Genomic DNA, 22,256 nt, shown 5'->3' with positions numbered 1-22,256 from the left:
TCTGTTTTCATTGTGTTAATTTTTGGTGATCAAGTCTCAGTCCCCTTCATATTGCCCTCTCCTTTTTAAAAAGTATATATGTGCACAGAGAGGCCACCTTTTTCAGGACTATACATTTTCTGGCTTGTGGAGATAAATAAGATTAACCAATGCAAGTGTTCATAATGAGTTTCCAGTTGGCCCAGAAGTTCTAGATTTGCTCTTAGACTTCTAGCGGGAGATGGATGTTTTTCAGATAAATCAACTCTGGAAAAATGACCTTTCCTTAACTTGAAGCTACTTTTAGAATTTTGAGGGTTGGGAACAAAAAATATCAGGTTGAAGTCAAGATGACAGATAATGTGAGAGCAATAACTAAGTCTAAAGATGGCTTCAGTGAAGAAAAGACATTTTAAGACTTTAAAATATCTCATCAGAAGAGCCTATAAAAGTTCTAATTTTCATTAGCAATTAATAAAATTATTCATGCAGAAATGAATACAACAGAAAAAACTCAGCAATTGATGTTGGATTTTGGCAGATACTTGTCTTCATCTATTGAGATGATCATGTGTTTTTTCTTTTTTAATGTTGTTAATGTGGTGGATTTCATTCACTGATTTTTAAAAATATTCAGTCTACCTTGCATTCCTGGGATAAATCTGATTTTTTTATTTTTATTTTTTTGGAGACGGAGTCTTACTCTGTCGCCAGGCTGGAGTGCAGTGCCGCAATCTCAGCTCACTGCAACCTCCGCCTGGGTTCAAGCGATTCTTTTACCTCAGCCTCCCGAGTAGCTGGGACCACAGGTGCGTGCCATCATGCCCGGCTAATTTTTGTATTTTTAGTAGAGACGGGGTTTCACCATGTTGGCCAGGATGGTCTCGATCTCTTGACCTCGTGATCCACCCGCCTTGGCCTCCCAAAGCACTGGGATTACAGGCGTGAGCCACTGCGCCTGGCCCTGATTTTTTTTTTTTATTGCATTTTAGGTTTTTGGGTACATGTGAAGAACATGCAAGATTGTTGCATAGGTACACACATGGCAGTGTGATTTGCTGCCTTCCTCCCCATCACCTATATCTGGCATCTCTCCACATGCTATCTCTCCCCAACTCCCTACCCCCCGCTGTCCCTCCCCTATTTCCCCCCTATAGACCTCAGTGTGTGATGCTCCCCTCCCTGTGTCCATGTGTTCTTATTGTTCAACACCCACTATGAGTGAGAACTTGTGTTCGATTTTCTGTTCTTGTGTCAGTTTGCTGAGAATGATGGTTTCCAGGTTCATCCATGTCCCTACAAAGGACACGAATGCATCGTTTTTGATGGCTGCATAGTATTCCATGGTGTATATGTGTCACATTTTCCCTTTCCAGTCTATCATCGATGGGCATTTGGGTTGATTCCAGGTCTTCACTATTGAAAGCAGTGCCGCAATAAACATTCGTATGCATGTGTCCTTATAGTAGAATGATTTATAATCCTTAGAATATATACCCAGTAATGGGATTGCTGGGTCAAATGGAATTTTTTATATCTAGATCCTTGAAGAATCGCGACACTGTCTTCCACAATGGTTGAACTAATTTGCACTCCCACCAATAGTGTCAAAGTGTTCCTATTTCTCCACTTCCTCTCCAGCATCTGTTGTCTCCAGATTTTTTAATGATCTCCATTCTAACTGGTGTGAGGTGGTATCTTAATGTAGTTTTGATTTGCATTTCTCTAATGACCAGTGATGATGAGCATTTTTTCATATGTTTGTTGGCCCCATGTATGTCTTCTTTTGTAAAGTGTCTGTTCATGTCCTTTGCCCACTTTTGAATGGGCTTGTTTGTTTTTTTCCTGTAAATCTGTTTTAGTTCTTTGTAGATTCTGGATATCAGCCCTTTGTGAGATGGGTAGACTGCAAAAATTTTTTCCCATTCTGTTGGTTGCTGATTCACTCTAATGACTGTTTTTTTTTTTTGCTGAGCAGAAGCTGTGGAGTTTAATTAGGTGTCCCATTTGTCTATTTTGGCTTTTGTTGCCAATGCTTTTGGTGCTTTGGTCATGGGGTCCTTGCCTACACCTATGTCCTGAATGGTTTTGCCCAGATTTTCTTCCCGGGTTTTTATGGTGTTAGGTCTTATGTTTAAGTCTTTAATCCATCTGGAGTTAATTTAAGTGTAAGGTGTCAGGAAGGGGTCCAGTTTCTGCTTTCTGCACATGGCTATTCAGTTTTCCCAACACCATTTATTAAACAGGGACTCCTTTCCCCATTGCTTGTTTTTGTCAGGTTTGTCAAAGATTGGATGGTTGTAGATGTGTGGTGTTGCCTCCGAGGCCTCCGTTCTGTTCCATTGGTCTATATCTCTGTTTTGGTACCAGTACCATGCTGTTTTGATTATTGTAGACTTGTAGTATGGTTTGAAGTCTGGTAGTGTGATGCCTCCTGCTTTGTTTTTTTTTTTTTTACTTAGAATTTACTTGGCTATGCGGGCTCTCTTTTGGTTCCATATGAAGTTTGAGGTGTTTTTTTCCAGTTCTGTGAAGAAGGTCGTTGGTAGCTTGATGGGGATAGTGTTGAATCTGTAAATTACTTTGGGCAGTATGGCCATTTTCACAATATTGATTCTTCATAACCATGAACATGGAATGTTCTCTATCTGTTTGTGTCCTCTCTTATTTCGTTGAGCAGTGGTTTGTAGTTCTCCTTGAAGAGGTCCTTTACATCCTTTGTTAGTTGTGTTCCCAGGTATTTTATTCTCTTTGTAGCAATTGTGAATGGCAGTTTGTTCTTGATGTGGCTCGCTTTAAGTCTGTTATTGGTGTATAGGAATGTTTGTGATTTTTGCACATTGATTTTGTATCCTGAGACTTTGCGGAAGTTGCTTATCAGTTTCAGGAGATTTTGGGCTGAGACGATGGGGTCTTCTAGATATACAATCATGTCGTCTGCAAATAGAGCCAATTTGACTTCCTCCTTTCCTATTTGAATACACTTTATTTCTTTTTCTTGCCTGACTGCTCTGGCTAGAACTTCCAATACTATATTGAATAGGAGTGGTGAGAGAGGGCATCCTTGTCTAGTGCCAGATTTCAAAGGGAATGTTTCCAGTTTTTGCCCATTCAGTATGATATTGGCTGTTGGTTTGTCATAAATAGCTTTTATTATTTTGAGATATGTTCTGTCAATACCTAGTTTATTGAGGGTTTTTAGCATAAAGGGCTGTTGAATTTTGTCAAAGGCCTTCTCTGCATCAATTGAGATAGTCATGTGGTTTTTGTCTTTGGTTCTGTTTATGTGGTGAATTATGTTTATAGACTTGCGTATGTTGAACCAACCTTGCATCGCCGGGATGAATCGTACTCAATCATGATGGATAAGCTTTTTGATGTGCTGTTGCAGTTGGTTTGCCAGTATTTTATTGAAGATTTTTTCATCTATGTTCATCATGGATATTGGCCTGAAGTTTTCTTTTCTTGCTGAGTCTCTGCCGGGTTTTGGTATCAGGATGATGTTGGTGTCATAAAATGATTTGGGAAGGATTCCCTCTTTTTGTATTGTTTGGAATAGTTTCAGAAGGGATGGTACCAGCTCCTCTTTGTATGTCTGGTAGAATTCGGCTGTGAACCCATCTGGACCTGGGCTTTTTTTGTGTGGTAGGCTCTAAATTGCTGCCTCAACTTCCGACCTTGTTATTGGTCTATTCAGGGTTTCAACTTCTTCCTGGTTTAGGCTTGGGAGGTTGCAAGTGTCCAGGAATTTATCCATTTCTTCCAGGTTTACTAGTTTATGTGCATAGAGATGTTTGATGTAGTCTTCTTTCTCTATATTGTTGGATTTAATCTGCTAAACTTTTTTTAGAGTTTTGCATTTACATTCATAAATGATATTACTTTGTAATTTTATTTGAATGGTTTTTACCATATTTTTTCATAATAGTAAAGGTGACTTCAGACTAGAATGAGTTGCTAAGTGAATCCTTTTCTTCGTCTTTTTCAAAAGTTTGTGAAGAATTCATATTATTTCTTCCTTAAATGTTTGGTAGAATTTGCCAGTGAAACCATCTGGGCTTGGAATTTTCTTTGTGGGAAAGTTTTAAAGTACAAATTAAATGTGCTTAATAGATTTAGATGTATTCAGGTTATCTACTTCATCTTTAATGAATGTTGCTGATTTGTGTCTTTAAAGGAATTTTTGCATTTCATCTAAGTTGCTGAATTTATTGACAAAGTTTTTCCTATTTTCTTATTATTTTTAAAAATATGCGTAAAATTTGTAATGACGTCATCTCTGTGTTTTCTGATCTTGATAATTTCCTCCTGCCCCCCCAACTGTTTTCTTTACTAGTCTGGATCGTGGTAAAAAAAAATAAGCGGTAAACATTTATTAATGTTCTGAAGAACCGGCTTTTGGTTTTATCCATCTTCTCTGTTGTATTTCTGTTTTCTATTTTATTGATTTCCATTCAGATTTTAAATATTTCTTTCTTCTTTTACTTTCACTTGCTATTCTTTTTCTAGTTTATTAACATGGTCATTGATTTGAGAATTTTTTCCCCTAATATTGGTGTTTAATGCTATAAATTTTCAACTAAGTAGTGTTTTAGCTGTAGCCTACAAATTTGGTGTTTAATGCTATAAATTTCTAGCTAAGTAGTGTTTCAGCTGTATCCTACAAAGTTTGCTGTGTTGTGTTTTTATTTTTCACTCATCACATGTTCTGAATTTTCCTTAGATTTTTTGACTTATGAGTTATTTAGAAATATGTCATTTGGTTTATAGAATTTCCTGGATCTTTTATTGAATTTGAACTTAATTTTATTGTGGTTAGAGAGAGCATACTTTGGTATGACTTACATCCTTCTAAATATTTTGAGATTTGTTTTATGGCCCAGGATATAAACTATTTTAGTACATGGTCCATGTACACTGAAAAGAGTGTGTTCTTTTTTTTTTTTTTTTTTGGGTGTAGTGTTCTATAAAATTAGGTCAAGTTGGTTGATAGAGTTGTTCAAATGTGAAATATTGTCACTAATTTTCTGTCTTTTTGTTATTTTAGTTTTTTAAAAATTTTTTATTTTTTCATAGGTTATTGGGGTGCAGGTAGTTTTTGTTTACATGAGTAAGTTCTTTAGCGGTGATTTTTGAGATTTTGATGCACCCATCACCTGAGCTGTATATCCTATACCCTATTTGTAGTCTTTTATCCCTCGCCCTATTTCAGTTTTTTAAAGAAGATACTGGAATCTCTGACTATAATTATGGGTTTATGTTTAAATGTGTACCATGTCATTATTGATTTTCTACATCATTCTTCTGTCAATTATTGGGAGAAGGATATGGAAATCACAGACTGTCCTTGTGGATTTGTCTACTTGTTCTTGCTGTTCTGTCAGTTTTTACTTCATTTATTTTGAAGCTCTGTTAAATTTGTAAACATTTAAGAATGTTATGGCCTCTTACATTGACACTCTTTGTCCTTGTAAATGTTGTTTGCTTTGAAATTCATTAATTTCACATGGTACAGCTTTTCCATTGTTTAATTTTAACCAAATTGTGTCTTTATATTTAAAGTATATTTATTTTGGGTAGCATATAATTGGATTTTGTTTTTAAATATGACAGTCTTTGCCTGTTAATTGGGATGTTTAGACCATTTACATTTAGTGGGATTATTGTGTGATGGATTGATGAGGTTACATAGTATCAAGAAATGCTTACATTTATATTATTTATCTTTGTATTTCAGAGTGATTCCCTTTTTGCAAGTTTATGGCACTGGTAACACTGTCTTCATATCAGAAAAGACAGGACATATACTTTTTCAGAGTTGGTAAAGCAGAGATTTAAAAATTCTGGTCTGGCCTTAGAATGAAGGATGTTTAGGAAACTAGGTCCTTAATGGAAACACTCAGAGGGCCTCAATTTACTTATGTTTATTTTGAACTACTCTTTTTCTTTATTATTCTTGCCCTTAAGGGCATTGAACTATTCTCATCTCTAGGATATTTGAGACAGAAGTTGGCATAAGACCTTTTGGGATATATTATGGGTGCTCCAAATGTTACAGACACTCCAGATCAGTTTGGAATGCATGGCAGGGCTTTATGTAGCATTATCTGACCACTGACCTCCCTTGATTTTCACTGGGTCTGCTTTGGGGGAAGCAATTGAGATTTCATCCCTCAAAAGAGGATGAAAATGACTCTTCTATATATTGAAATTGAAAAGCAAGACTTCTCTCTGATATAAACAGCCTAAATTCTTTGTAGAATAATTCTTTTAATACTGTTCCCAGGCTGCTGTCAAACCTCCAATTTGTTGAAATCTTTCTTCACATTCCAGAGTTAGGCAAGATAATTAACTTTTGATTCTTTGGCCAGTTTTATATTGGCACATGAAAAAGGAAACCAGTAGTGGCTCTAGCCTTCACACTTCTCTCTCTTTCTTTTTGAAACAAAGTCTTGTTATATCACCCAGGCTGGAGTGCAGTGGTGTAATCATGGCTCATTGCAGCCTCAAACTCCTGAGTTCAGGAAATCCTCCTGAGTAGCTGGGACTATAGGTGTGTGCCTGGCTAATTTTTTCCTTTTTAAATTTTTTTGAGACAGGGCCTTGCTCTGTCGCCCAGTCTGGAGTGCAGTGGTGCAGTCGTTGCTTACTGCAGCCTTGAACTCCTGGGCTTAAGGAGCCTGAGTTCCTTGCCTGGCTATTTTTTTTTTACTTTTTGTAGAGACAGGGTCTACCTGTGTTGCCTAGGGTGGTCTTGAACTCTTGGGCTCAAGTGTTCCTCAGCTTTGGCCTCCCAAAGTGCCGAATTATAGGCATGAACCACCGGGCCTGACCTTTTTGGTTTTTTGTAGTGTTTTGTAGAGACATATATAAGTGTCTCTATATGTTGCCTAGGCTGGTCTCAAATTCCTGGACTCAAGTGATCCTCCTGCCTTGGCTTCTCAAAGTGCTGGAATCACAGGCATGAACTACCACACTGCACCCATACTTCTGTTTTGATACCATCCACATTAATATCATTACTAACAATCTCACCAAAAAAAAAAAAAAAACAAAAACCAAACTATTTTTTTCTGCCTTTGGCTACAGGGCTAGCTTGTAAAAGGAAGGGAACAAAATGTTTCAGTAGGATCATGCTTTTAGTGATGGAAAATTAAAACCATTAAAAATAAATAATGAAAAATATGGCAAAATAAGAAGGTGAATGCTAGAAGATTTGGGAAGTTCTAGAGAGTTCTGCAGATGTGGGATTTCAGATGAAGACCAGATACATCTAATTTGTGAGGGGAATAAAGAGACCGGTAAGAAAGATGGGTGGGAATAGAGCTAGCCTGAGGAGAAAGAGAAAGAGATTAAAAAATTTTCTTATCCAGTCTGAGTAAAATTTACATTTCATCCCTTCTTGGCCCTTAGAAATTAGAGCCTTTTCATATTATTGTCTTTCTATTTGGTAAACTGTGTTTGATAGTGGTGCATAAACTTGGGCACAGTAAGCCTGAGTTTGTGGGGTTGCATTTAGTGTATAGAAAAGTTACAACTAATTTCTAGTTAGATCTTCCTTTGTACTTATGCCTAAACCTCTCCATCTGGAGAAATGCCAGCTTGCCACTAAATTTAAATAAATAAGAACATGTCTCATCAATAGGGGCGGCAAATTTAGCCCCTCTTTAGAGCACTGAGCAATTTATGACCATATGTTAAATACCATAAAACAGCTTTAAAGATTTGGTCGCTGGCCATTGCCAGATTGCACCGTAGGAGTGCAGCAGCACTGTGAAGGACTGGGAATGCTTCCTCCGGCCCTTGGAGGCCTCAGCAACTCACTGATGTCACAGCCAAAGAGGGCTGTTTTCAAACATTCCCTTTATAAAGGTGAAATACTAAAAGATTCCATTTTGGCATTTGGGAGCAAAGAAGGCAAGACTTCTTTTTGATTCTTAAGGGTCAAAATTAGTATGGAAAGTGTTGTGTGGGAGAATGAGTAACTTGGCAGCAGTGAGTACAGAAGGCAAGTCTAGAAATAGGTAATAGATATCCTACTCATTCTTTTTCTTGGAGCATGAACTGGACTTTTATATGGCATAAGCTAACCAAATATCACGTTTCTCAATCAATTTCTTTTGCCAACTTTTGTTGAATTAATATTAATGTTAAAAATAATTTTTAAAATTTCATGCCAAAGGGCTGCCAATTGTAAGGCTTTCTTTTCTTCCAGAAGGATGACTCATTATTTGGTGAACTACAAATATTAGTTTTTCTTCTTACCACCATGACAGCCTGTGAATCATTTATGGCATTCAGTGGGCTCGTGGCTGAGAGAATGAAGGTGTGTGCCAGGAAACATGTGATTTTTGGTCAAGTAGTGCTCCAGGACCTTCGATGGGCTTTTTACACATGTGAGGAAATCACTGGTTCAGGCAGGGGGCAGTATTATTAAATAGGAATAGGCACCAAAAAGCTTTGTACGAGATTTTTCTGACTGCTGTCTCAGAAGTATAACTCTTCCTACAAAGGAAGATGATGATATTTGGCTGTCAAAGGTCCAGGATTCCTAGCCTTCTTGAATCTGTAGTTGCCAGCCCAAAGGCTGATTTCCTGTCAGTTCCTGTGTGGTTTGCACTACATCCTCTTTGCAACAGATCAGTATTTTAGATCATCCATCATAACTGCTCTCCTGTAAGTTCGTCGCAATTTGATCTCAGTTTGCAGAAGGCAGCTGGCATACTTTGCTAGGAAGTGCAGCTGGAGAGCTCCTGTCTCACTTTTCCTAAGGCCAGGAAGCACACTATTGTTACTCATTGCTGCTTTCTTCCTCTGAAAGAACAAAAAACTTAAAACTTTGGCAAATTCTAAAGTTACTAGCTAGCAATTTGAAATTACTCTGATCGTTTTGTTGGTCTAGAGCAAAAACTTGAGTAATCTTTTATATCATTTGTAAATCTTGTCTGGTTTTTCTGTAACACAGATACATGCATTAGTGGAAGTTTGCTCCCCATTGCAAATGAAGTTATACTTGTCTTCAGAGTCACACAGGATTTTTTGGTTTTATTTTGTTTTAGGCTTTGATTGTCAAGGACAGTAACATGGCCTGATTTCTTCTCTGTTTTTTATTCCCTTACTAGTGAGATTTTTCTGTTCCTAATATCAGCATCTGCTAAGACTATTCACCTTGGATATGACTTGAATATTTACATTGGATTTCCAAACTATATGAACACAGAGATAAAGTACTTTTTTGGGGACAATTTAATATTAAAATAAGTATCATTTTAATTTTCTTGATTTTTCATTCCATAATGGGTGAACCATGTTGTGAGATTTAGAAAAATGAGCTATTTTCCTCCTTTCTTATGGCTCACAGGTCACATTTTGACAAACTGATTTTTTTTTCTGTAGAATGGTGATTACCTTTATTCCACTTCACCTAAAAGAGGAATGTTTTTATAAAGAGGATGCAACCTCATGCATGAAATATTTTAAATGGTATTCTTAATAATCTGTGATGGCACAGATCTTTTATACTTCTGAGTCATCATCTTTTCATCTTTACAGAAATCCTATTTTGTGTAGAATAAAACTGCATCATTAATATAGCTCTTGGTTTCTTTTGTGTTCTGGTTCCTAACATGAATGAAGGTAAAGTAAAGATAAGTTGTGCTGCTTTATAAAAAAAAAATAGTGAACTTTTTGAAGGCTAAATTTATGGGTATCAGTCAATAGCATCATAGAAACAGCCCAAATCCTGATTAGCGCGCTAAGGATGGCACGAAGGAAGAAATTTTTGGATTTGAGACAAGAAAGAATCTGATGTCCAGATTATTTCTATCAAACCAAATCTTTAGTTTTTAAAATAATATATCGTTAAATTGTAAGAGCAAGAATCCTCCGTGATTTCTAAGGTCTGTTGCAGATGACCCACATGGTAGACAATCAGGAAATGCTCATTAAATGAGTGATACAAAGGCACTAAAAGATGATGTCTTATGTGGAAATTCTTAATTGGAAGGACACTAAGTAATTTTGGGAATCTTCCAGTGGGATAAGGAAGTACTTAAAGATTTGAAAAGCAGCAGGATAGTTTCTACATTAAAGAAAGTAAAAGATAATTATGAAGGTTATATAGATCTAGCAGGTTGACATGCATATTTAGAAAGAACTCACAGAAAGAATCACAAAAGTAGTTTGCCAACATTTGGGCTACAATGGGACTAACCACTTTTGCTTTGTAAAAAACAGTTCTTAGTAGATCAATCTCTTATTACAGAATCATGAGTATAGAACATTAGAAGCAAAGGATAAATTGAATTTATCCCAATTTTAGCAGAGCTTTTGATTCTGTCCTTGGGCTGAATTTGATAAGCAAATCATGAAATAATTTAGACACAAGATGTGTTGCTTGACAGTATGCCTAAAGTATGTCATGACTAAGGAATGAATGCTACTTAATGTTGAAATCAAACAATTGGTCATCTCAATGTAGAGCAAATTGCAAAACTGTTTCTTCTCTGGCTAAAAAAATTTAGTTCTTGTCTTTCTGTTTCTCCTTTTTCTGTTTTCGGCAACATGATCTCACTACACTTGGGTAAAACAAGTGCCAGGCAATTGCAGGAATGACCATCTCCTGTAGAAAGAAAAGAATCCACAGATTTCCAAGTACTTTAATTCATTCATCTATATACCAGTCGTTATTGAGGACCTACTCAGTCCAAATTTTGAAGCACAGTATTTGATGGCTTCCATTTGTTTTGGAACCATCATAATCTTTCCAGCATTCTCTTTACCCCATTTTCTACTAAACCAGATTGCTTTGATAGCCTGTCCTTAACCTCACTTTTCAACACTATCTGCTGTTCTCTCCTCTGAACATTTTGTTCTTTATCATTCCTTGGGCATGTAATTTGCTTTCTACCCTCTAAGTTTTGCTATTTCTTTTATCTCTGCCTAGAATTACCATCTCATTATTTCTTTATCTAAGCCTACTCTAGATAGCACTGAGAATAGACATTTTAAAAAAGAATTAGGTAGACAGAGCATGATTTTAGATGAAAAGGAAGTAGTAAGTTAAGTAAGAGACTGTAGCAGATTCTGTTTTCCAAAGATGGCCACAGCATTTCCCATTCCACATGCTCTTTTATACCATGACCTTACCACTCCTTTGAATATCATTTTCCTCCCCTTGAATCTGGGTAGGTTTGTGATTATTTTGACCAATAGAATATGATGCTTATTATGCCATATGACTTTCAATGCTGGGTCATAAAAGGCAATGCAGCTTTCATCTTACTAGGAGGAATGCTTTTGCTTGGAGCCCTGCACCAGTGCATAAGAATTCTGTCTATGTTGAGGTTGCCATGCTGTCAGGTAGCCAAACCACATGAAGAGGCCATGTGTAAGTGCTGCAGATGTCAGTTTTTATCTCGGGGTTTTCCCAGCCCAGGCATCAGACATGTCAGTGAGATTGTGTTGGGCCTTTCAAACGGTCTATTACCAGCTGAATACCATTGAGTGATCTCACTCAATGCTGTGAGGAGCAGAAGAATCCTCCAAACACATTCTGCCTATATTTCTAACCCACAGAATCTATGAGCATAAGAAAATGGTTGTTTTATGCACTGAGTTTTGGGGTAGTTTTGTAGGTGGCAATATTGGAATGTAGGCCCTGAAGAATAGGTGTGGATAAGAGTCTAGAGGAGGGTGGAAGAGATGGGAAGAGAAGCAGGAATATAGAGGTTGTCTCTAGAGAGAGGAGGAAAATACAAAAGGATTAGGAAAGAAATGGGTGAATATTGAGGAGAAAGGGTGAGGAATTCACATCTGATGACAGTATATAGCATTTAGTTTTTTCATGAATTCCGCAGGATATTTTATATGTATGTATGTATATACACATGCATACATACATATAATATATATATAAATAATAGTTAAAAAATTTTTTTTATTAAGTTGGAGTTGAGCTCACCTGCCAAGAGGTGGAAGGCAGCAGATTGTGTTTTCCAAAGATAGCCACCACAGCATTTCCCATTCAAAGGCCTGGCTGCTTGGTGGAGAGTATTGAAGACAGTACAGATGACTGACCTTTAGCTCCTTGCCTAACAAATACTCTTGTGAGGAAAGACAGACAGACAGAGGCTTGGCATTTTTTCATTATGTGTGAGTGGTCTGCCTTCCTTGGGAGAATTCGCACATGGTATACACTATCAGTGTGAAGTACTTTGAGCCCTGCAGAAGAAGAAGTTTTTTTTCCCAGAGGAGTGCCTTGGGCTCACTGTGGTTCTGTGTTCGTGAGCTCTGAATCTCAAGATGACTCGAGGAATTTGAATAACCCAAAGCCACTTTTAGTTTTATGAAATGGAAGGACACTACCTTTAGAGTGGGGCCTTAGATTTTTAAGTAGCTGCTTTCTTGAGAGAAGAAAGCAACAAATCTCCAGTTCTAGTTAGGAAGCTTCAGAGAGCTTTTGTCCATGTTGAGGACTCAGCAAGTGTTGGTAATTGAATGGCAGAGTTGCTTCTATAAAAGTAAGAATTGTTTTCTGTAGCATCCAGCAATCTGGTCACTAGCCACGTGCAAGTCAATGTATTGTTTCTGTGAAGGATTACATGCTCCTTGTTCAAATGTGGTCCCAAGAGCCTAGGAATCCTGCAAGTTTTAGACAGTTTTCCATTTAGTGAAGTTAGATACCTAATTAATTATTGGAATCTTTTAATTAATGTTTTAGAAAGAGATGCTGTAGAGTCTCATTAAAATACTATTACTGGATAAAAGAATGGTATTTTCATGAGAGGATAACTGTGATATATCCAATCTTTATATAGTCTAGTCAGAAGATAGAATTTGCCCCTAGGTTATCAGAGCAGTCTACATTTCACTTTTGATCTCTGTCACATGCTTCTATTTCAGTATTTCTCAATGTTCTATTTTCTTTTCTACTGTGTTAGAGTGACCTTGGCACTTCTGAGATGTTGTGACTTGTGTTTTCTTCTTTCTCTCCTCCTTCCCTGAAAACTGCAGTACATGTAGATAACTCGGTCTCACAGATGCTGCTTGATTTCCTCTGTCTGACTTGCATAATTTTCCTGGAAGAGGCACAACTTTGTCCTTTGTTATTACCAACTTACATTTAAACTATTAGAAAAATTGCCATTGTGATGTTATTGCTTTTTAAAAGTTGCTAGTTTTCTTTTGCTTGATTTTGATTTTTTGATACTTTCAGTGAATGTTGGCTAGAGCTTGTGTGTCTTTAACTGTTTTTACGCTGGTTATAGTTTTATTTTTATTTTTTAGTCTTTTCATTCACTGCTTCCGAAAAGTACTTTTTTATATCTACTTCTGAAGAATTCTGATTGCTTCATCCTAATTTTTTAGCATCTTAATTTTTCATTCAATAGATTTTTTTCCCACTTTATCTTCTGCGGATTACTGGACTTGCTTTTGTTCATTGTTAGACTTATTGTTTAGATCTGTCATGTGTGAACTCAAAGGATCCTTCATACCATTTTTTTTTACATCTTTCTTATCCAGTTACTAGGCATTTCAGAGTTATTTGACAGTAAAGAGTATTATTCAGTTGTTTTCCTGAATTCCACAGGCTAATGCTTGATTTTCACAAAGTTTGTGAAGGCGAGTGGAGTTTTGCACAGCCTTCTGAGCACTCTTTTGTGGGAGCTATAGCAAGGCACAGTCCAAGGTTGCCCTTTGTGTGTGAGTTTGATTCTGCTGCTGGTGCTCTGGTTTGTGCCTGTGTGTGTAGCAGCAAAAGACTCATTGTTAAACAATGAACTCAGAATTCAAAGAAAGACTGGTGTGTTTTTTTTTCTCCCCAGCTAGCATTCTGTGGTTATTTCTCCTGATTTTTTGGCAAGTGTTGCTTGTCTGTGTTGAGCTATGCCACATCAGCCTTAAATTTTTACTTTGTATAACTCAGCTAGGAATTAGAAAGAAATATTTACAGTCATATAGCATTCTGTATTTTCCAAAGTAGTTTTACTTGAAATGATCTCATTTTAATCTTCCAACAACTTTCTGAGAGCTGGCTGTCTTGCCTTACGTGTAAGGCAGGACCACAGAGCCTAAGTGACTAGCCTGAGGTCAAATAACTGGGATGTCAGGGACTTGGAACTCAAATATGGAACTTCTGAGTCCAAGCCCAGTGCTTTTTCCACTTAACATGTTAGGAAAGAAATATAATCTTTATTATCAGACAATAATAATCAACTTCTCCGTATTAGTAGATAAGAGCAAATCATCTGCTTATGATGAGAAATAAGGATGAGCAATGACTTTGCTGAACAGGAAGTAAACACACCATCGGATGCTAATGCCTTCTGCCATGTATCAGCTGGGGAAGGTGGTGGTCAGTTGGCACTGGGATGTTAACTGAAAAACTTCCATTATTGTGTGGGAATCTCTTAGACACTTGAGGAGTAACAACTTGTGGTTGGTTGTTTTTGTTTTGTTACTGAGGATGGAAATCGCCTGCAGAAATTGGTGAAAATAGGATGAGAAGTTAATCAGGCTTATGAGAGATAAAGGGTCAGTTACAGCTTTGAGATGTAGAGAATAGTCTTAAATGCTTTATTTTGCTGTAGGTGTTTTTAAGACAACAGATGGTTCAGTTCCCAAACTTATAATGGTTCAGTTTAGGGTTTTTTACCTTTACGATGGTGTGAAAGTGATACACATTCAGTAGAAACTATGCTTTGAGTACCCATGCAACCATTCTGCTTTCTACTTCCAGTGTAGTAGTCAATCAATTACATGAGATAGTCAGCACTTTATTATAAAATAGGCTTTGTATTAGATGATTTTGCCTTGCTATAAGCTAGTGTAAGTGTTCTGAGCACACATAAGGTAGGCTAGGTTAAGCTATGATGTTCAGTAGGTTATTAAATGCATTTTTACTTAACAATATTTTCAGCTTATGATGGGCTTACTGGGAGGTAACCCCATTGTAAGTTGAGGAGCATCTGTAGTTAGCATGTGATTATATCTTCTATGCTCTGACCCAGTAACATGGATTTGTGATTCACTTCTATTACCTGGCCTGATACATCTCTAATTGCCTTAATTATATATATATATTTTGAGAGGTAAGTAGGGTATCACTCTGTTGCCCAGGCTGGAGTGCAGTGGTGCAATCATAGTTCACTGTAGCCTTGATCTCCCAGGCTCTAGTGATCCTCCCATCTCAGCCTCCTGAATATGCTAGACTATGGGCATGCACCATTGCATCTGGCTATTTAGGTTTTTTTTTTTTTTTTTTTTTTGGTAGAGATTGGGTCTCACTATATTGTCTAGGCTGGTCTCAAACTCCTGGGCTCAAGTGATTATTCTGCTTCAGCCTGGTATTCTCCTTCAAACTGGTAAGATTACAGGTGTACACCACCATGCCTGTTCCCCACCGCCCTTTAATTCTATCTTTTTGATTCATATGTTAAACAACAGTTTTGAACTACTTTCTAAAATAATTTGGAAATTTTTGTTTGTTTGTTTGTTTCTTTTTAAGAGATAAGATTCACTCTGTCACGCAGGCTAGAATGCACTGAATCATAGCTTGCTGCAGCCTCAAACTCCTGGGCTAAAGCATTCCTCCTGCCTCAGCCTCTCATGTTTCTGGGATTACAGATGCATGCCACCGCATCTGGCTAATGTTTTAGCTGTGTGTGTACATATACATATACATATACATATGTGTGTCTGTATATGTATCCCTCTCCATACATATACATATATGTTATCCCTCCTCATACATATACATATATATACATATATGTATATATACACACACAGACACATAAATATATTTATTGCACTTTAGGTTCTGGGGTACATGTGTAGAACATGCAGGATTGTTGTATAAGTATATACATGGCAATGTGGTTTGCTGCCACCATCCCCCCATCATCTATATCTGGCATTTTTCCCCATGTTATCCCTCCCCAACCTCCCTACCCCCCACTGTCCCTCCCCTAGTCCCCCCAATAGACCCCAGTGTGTGATGCTCCCTTCCCTGTGTCCATGTGTTCTCATTGTTCAATACCTGTCTACGAGTGAGAACATGCGGTGTTTGATTTTCTGTTCTTGTGTCAGTTTGCTGAGAATGATGGTTTCCAGGTTCATCTATGTCCCTACAAAGGACACGAACTCATCATTTTTTATGGCTGCATAGTATTTCATGGTGTATATGTGCCACATTTTCCTTGTCCAGTCTGTCATCAGTGGGCATTTGGGTTGGCTCCAGGTCTTTGCTATTGTACACAGTGTTACAATGAACATGTGTGTATGTGTCTTTATAATAGAATGATTTATAATCTTTTGGGTATATACCCAGTAATGGGAATGCTGGGTCAAATGAAATATCTATGTCTAGGTCCCTGAGGAATTGCTACACTGTCTTCCAAAATGGTTGAACTAATTTGCGCACCTACCAACAGTGTAAAAGTGTTCCTGTTTCTCCACATCCTCTCCAGCATCTGTTGTCTCAAGATTTTTTAATGATTGCCATTCTAACTGGTGTGAGTTGGTATCTCAGTGTGGTTTTGATTTGTATTTCTCTAATGACCAGTGTTGATGAGCATTTTTTCATATGTTTGTTGGCCTCATATATGTCTTCTTTTGAAAAGTGTCTGTTCATGTCCTTCGCCCACTTTTGAATGGGTTTGTTTTTTTCTTGTAAATCTGTTTTAGTTCTTTGTAGATTTGGATATCAGCCATTTGTCTGATGGGTAGATTGCAAAAGTTTTTTCCCATTCTGTTGGTTGCTGGTTTACTCTAATGATTGTTTCTTTTGCTGTGCAGAAGCTGTGGAGTTTAATTAGGTCCCATTTGTCTATTTTGGCTTTTGTTGCCAATGCTTTTGGTATTTTAGTCATGAAGTCCTCACCTATTCCTATGTCCTGACTGGTTTTGCCTGGGATTTTCTTCTAGGGTTTTTATGGTGTTAGGTCTTATGTTTAAGTCTTTAATCCATCTGTAGTTAATTTTAGTGTAAGGTGTCAGGAAGGGGTCCAGTTTCTGCTTTCTGCATATTGCTATTCAGTTTTCCCAACACCATTTATTAAACAGGGACTCCTTTCCCCATTGCTTGTTATTGTCAGGTTTGTCAAAGATCAGATAGTTGTAGATGTGTGGTGTTGCCTCCAAGGCCTCTGTTCTGTTCCACTGATCTATATCTCTATTTTGGTACCAGTACCATGCTGTTTTGACTACTGTAGCCTTGTAGTATAGTTTGGAGTCAGGTAGCATGATACCTCCAGCTTTGTTCCTTTTGCTTAGGATTGTCTTGGCTCTGCAGACTCTCTTTTGGTTCCATATGAAGTTTAAGGTGTTTTTTTCCAGTTCTGTGAAGAGGGTCATAGGTAGCTTAATGGGGATAGCGTTGAATTTGTAAATTACTTTGGGCAGTATGGCCATTTTCACAATATTGATTCTTCCTAACCATGAGCATGGAATGTTTTTCCATCTGTTTGTGTCCTCTCTTATTTTGTTGAGCAGTGGTTTGTGGTCCTCCTTGAAGAGGTCCTTTACATCCTTTGTTAGTTGTATTCCTAGGTATTTTATTCTCTTTGTAGTAATTGTGAATGGTAGTTCCCTCTTGATTTGGCTCTCTTTAAGTCTGTTATTGGTGTATAGGAATGCTTGTGATTTCTGAAAAATATGGAATGCTTCATGAATTTGCGTGTCATCTTTGTGTAGGGGCCATGCTAATCTTCTCTATATCCTTCCAATTTTAGTATATGTACCGCCAAAGCAAGCACATGTTTTATCTTTTTGTGGAGACAGGGCATTGCTTTGTTTCCTAGGATGGTCTTTAACTCCTAGCTTCAAGGGATCCTCCTGGTCTTTCAAAGTGCTGGGATCACAGGTGTGAGCCACTGTGCCTGGTGGTTTTCTTTACTGTGGGAAATATGAGGGAAGAAAATTTAAAGGTCAAGATAATAAGGTGGACCAGATATGTATAGCTAAACTCTTTTGAGCATTTGTGAGTGAAAAAATTGGGTTTTCATTTCAAATGTACTTAAAATGTATTTAGAAGTGAATTATCAAAAGGTTTTAACTTTAGCTTATGATTTAAATAAATACCCAGTTTTATTTTATGAAACAGAAGGGATCTGAAAGAAATTTGATATGGTCAAAAGCACATTTAATTAAAATAGAATATTAGCTCTTCAAGTTACTGTTTTGCTACCATACCTCTTAAGAAACATTGGTTTGTCAAAATTTATCTCATCCTAATAATTAACTGAACTGAAAGAACTGCATATGCTTTTAGTGTTAAGACCATCTGATGTCATCTAATCTATTACCTACTGTAGTAATTTCCTTAGTAGTGTTCTTGGTAAGTGCATATATAGCTACTATCATTAAAAAGAATGTTATCCATGGGACAACATTACAATGGTCATTCAAAAAATATTTTTGTCCTGGGAACAAAACAACTTTATTTTCTTATCTGTATGACAGTTTTATGGTACTGAAGGGTGCTCTCAGCAGAATTCTTGTTTGAACTAATTAGCCAAAACAAAATTCCTTTTATAGTGGTGATCTTTTTGACAAGTGGAATTACTAGAATTACCACAGTAATCATTTGGGTGAAGACATTGTGGATAATAGCAGCAGACTATAGATGAAGCAAATTATAGTCCCCATATTTAAAAAAAAGAAGGACAGGCCAGGAAAGGTAGCTCATGCCTGTAATCTAGCACTTTGGGAGGCTGAGGTGAATGGATCACCTGAGGTCAGGAGTTCAAGACTAACCTGGGCAACATGGTGAAACCCCATGTATACTAAAAATACGAAAATTACCTGGGCATGGTGGTGCACGCCTGTAATCCCAGCTACTCCAGAGGCTGAGGCAGGAGGATTGTTTGAACCTGGGAGGTGGAGGTTGCTGTGATCTGAGATTGCACCACTGCAATCTTTTTGAGAGGAGGACACCACTCAAAACAAGAAAAAGAAGAAGGAAGGCTATATTCTTAAAGTTTCTCTTTAAATTTTAAATTGATATTGGATAGGATTCAATAGTTAATTATTAAATTGTTTGAGAGCATTTAAAACATATTATATCTTTGGTAGACAATGTGGGTTTACATAGAAGCAAGTTATATCAAATTGTCTTATGCTTTTTTAATGGTAGATTAGCTGACATAGCAAATCATTTCAGCAGAAAATGTAACAGTTTTCCTCTGATGTCTTTCTGGATGTTTCATATGTTATTATACCAAAAAGTAGTTAAGTAAATTTGCAGTAAATGGAACAATCATTGGAAAATCTCAGATGAAATACTCTAGGGTTGTATTTTTGACTCTATTTTGTTCAGCATTTTTCTGAGCGATATAACATATTGGTTCAACTTGTGGAGGACAGAAGTTGAAAGAGACAGCTACTGTGACATGTGACAAAATTTCAATCTATCCCAGTAGGTTAGTATGTTGGATTGGAAGCAGCAGGATGTAATAAGACTAAAATCCATTGCTAGGGTTTGAATATTGTTTGCCATGTTGAGACTTTGTCCCCAGCATGGTGCTGTTGAGAGGTAGCACCTTTAAGAGGTGATTAGGTCATGAAGATGGATGGATTAGTATATTTCTCTCGATAGGTGATTAGTTTTCATGAGAATGGATTAGTTTACAAGAAAGTGGGTTGTTATAAAATGAAGCTGCCTCTCCTGTGTTGCCCTTTTCCTTCTCATGTGCCTGGTTTCCCTTTGATTTCTCTGCCATGTTTTGATGCAGCATGAGGCCCTCACTAGACGCTGCCACATCTGACCACTTAAAGTTGAACTTCCCAGCCTATGGAACTGTGTGCTAAATAAACCTTTTTCTTTATATAAATTGCCCAGTCACAGGTATTCTGTTATAGTAACACAAAACAGATGAAGACATCCATTATTTAGGTTTCAATTTTATAAGTAGAGGAAAGCAGTTACATGAAAAAATTATCTGCAATATGTAGTGTGAACCAATAATATGATGCAGTTACTAAAAAGCTAACACAGTCTTGTGCTGAATTAACAAAACTTTGGGTCTACATTGTGGAATGAGGTTGTTGTGCTGTGCCTGTGATATGGTAGACCTTACTTGAGTGTTGCATTGACTTTTGGGCAGCACACCGTAGGAACACCATTAAGGAGCGGGTATTTGACAGAAATCATGACACATTACATACTGCTTGAAGAGGCTAAGAGTGCTAGTTTTTAAAGATAGAAAGGTCTGGAAATGGAGGCTCAGATAGATTTTATAAATTGTCCAAGATGATTTTATTAGTTCTTAGCGGATCTAGTTCTCTGTTCTTAGTTCTGGGTTCTTTCTACTCATGAAATTTTGTTCTTCTAGAACATAAAACCAATGCTACCAAGTAGAAGTTATTAGGAAACAGATTTTGATTCCCCAGAGAGTTTTTAATAATTGGTGTTGTCCTCTAATATAAGGAACTGTGTTGGGAAATAATGAGGTTTTTATTACAGGAGAAATGGAAATAGACATAGTATAACTTTTTTTTGGAGACAGAGTCTTGCTCTGCTGCTCAAGCTGAAGTGCAGTGGCCTGATCTCAGCTCACTGCAACCTCCCCATCCCAGGTTCAAGCAATTCTCCTGCCTCAGCCTCCCGAATAGCTGGGACTACAGGCACCATGCCACCACCTCTGGCTAATTTTTTGTATTTTCAGTAGAGACGGGGTTTCACCATGTTAGCCAGGATGGTCTCGATCTCCTGACCTCGTGATCCTTGGCCTCGGCTTCTCAGAATGTTGGAATTACAGATGTGAACCACCATGCCTGGCTGTATAACTTCTTTATTAGAGATACGGTATGTTTTAGGGGATAATTGTGAATTCAACTATGTCAGAAACTGAGCTGGATAACATGTGGAGGGTAATTAACCATATCCTTCTGTATGCTTGTTGTCCTGGTTAGTTATTGATAATGCCCTTTTTTCCCACTCTGGGTGTCCCATTTTTGGTGATAAATGTTATGGTTGCCTTTATTATAAGGTTTTTTTTCCCAACTCTGTAAATATGCTGAATGAAAATTATTTCAACATAAATTATATTGGTTTACCATATGAAATGAAGTCTTGGTGGCAATATGTGGAGTCTTGGAGAAAATCACTTAAAAATATTTTTGAAATGGAAAATTTCAACATTTACATATGTAAAGAGAATCGTATAATAAATTCCTATGTACCTATCACACAGTTTCACAACTATTAACTCATAGACAATTTGATTTCATGTGTCCTCCATCAGCTTTCTCCCAAATAATTTTGAAGCAAATTCCAAGTGTCATCCATGAGTATTGTGTTTTTATAAGCTATGGACTTTCTTTGTAAACATAACTTGAATATCATTGCCATACTTAAAAAAAATCAATGCTAATTCTTAAATCCTTTATTACTAGTCTGTATTCAATTTTTTGGTATATATATATGTATACATACATACATACATATATACAGACATAGACAAACATACATATGTAAAATGTATGTGTGTTTTACACATTGCAATAGGTTGATATGTCATTTAGGTCTCTTATTTGCGGTTATCTGTTCTCTCATTCCTTTTTTTCTTTTCCTCCTCCTTCTTTTCTTCCTATTCTTCCTCATATTCTTCTTCATCTGGTTCTCATTCCTTCTCCTTCATTCTTTTTTCTCTCTTCTTTTTCTTCTTTGTTTTGTATTTATTTGTAACGAAGCTGGACCATTTGTTTTCTAGTTTTCCACAGTTTGATTTTGATGATTTCATTTCTGTGGGGTCATTTAATGTGGTAGTTTGATCTAGAGGCTTACTCAGGTTCAGGTTTTGTTTTGTTTTGGTTTTTATTTCTGGTAAGAATATCTCACAGGTAACATAGTCTTTCATTAGAGGTCTATAATATGGCAGCCTTCAATGGTCTTCGCTTAGATCCATTAATTTGTTAAGTGTTGCAAAATGGTAATATTCTGTCGTTTCTTCTTCATTTATTAGTTGGAATACTTGTGTAAATAGTTATTCCTGATCAACTATTTGGTAATCCTGAGTACAGGTTCTTTTAGAAGAGATAGGATAAATTCTTTCTTTTCCTTTATTTTCCAGTTTTCAAAATAACGTGTAGATCCTTTATATCTTCTGAAGATAACTTGATTTTTTAATGTTTCATAACTCATGGGTTTAAAATCATTTGGTGTGTTTTAATTCATTATAGTAATTGTTATTGAGGCTTAAATTCACTCGTCTTTGCCCAGGAGCCTCTGCGTGATGGCTCCTCAAGTCTTGTTGATATGACCCCCAAAGCCT

The 22,256-nt window shown here is 37.0% G+C and overlaps 1 protein-coding gene and 1 non-coding gene across 7 annotated transcripts in view; one reads left to right on the top strand and one right to left on the bottom strand.

The window, feature by feature from the left end:
* Positions 1 to 22,256, top strand: part of BABAM2 (BRISC and BRCA1 A complex member 2) — a 450,382-nt gene that overhangs the window by 61,625 nt on the left and 366,501 nt on the right. The window lies entirely within an intron of this gene.
* LOC118147508 (U6 spliceosomal RNA) lies at positions 17,632 to 17,738 on the bottom strand. The gene has a single exon (XR_004733964.3). It is a non-coding gene; the product is annotated as a U6 spliceosomal RNA (small nuclear RNA).

This window comes from Callithrix jacchus, chromosome 14 (assembly GCF_049354715.1).
Source record: "Callithrix jacchus isolate 240 chromosome 14, calJac240_pri, whole genome shotgun sequence".
In the NCBI taxonomy this organism is placed as follows: Eukaryota; Metazoa; Chordata; class Mammalia; order Primates; family Cebidae; genus Callithrix; species Callithrix jacchus.
This window is presented reverse-complemented; position numbering and strand designations above follow the sequence as displayed.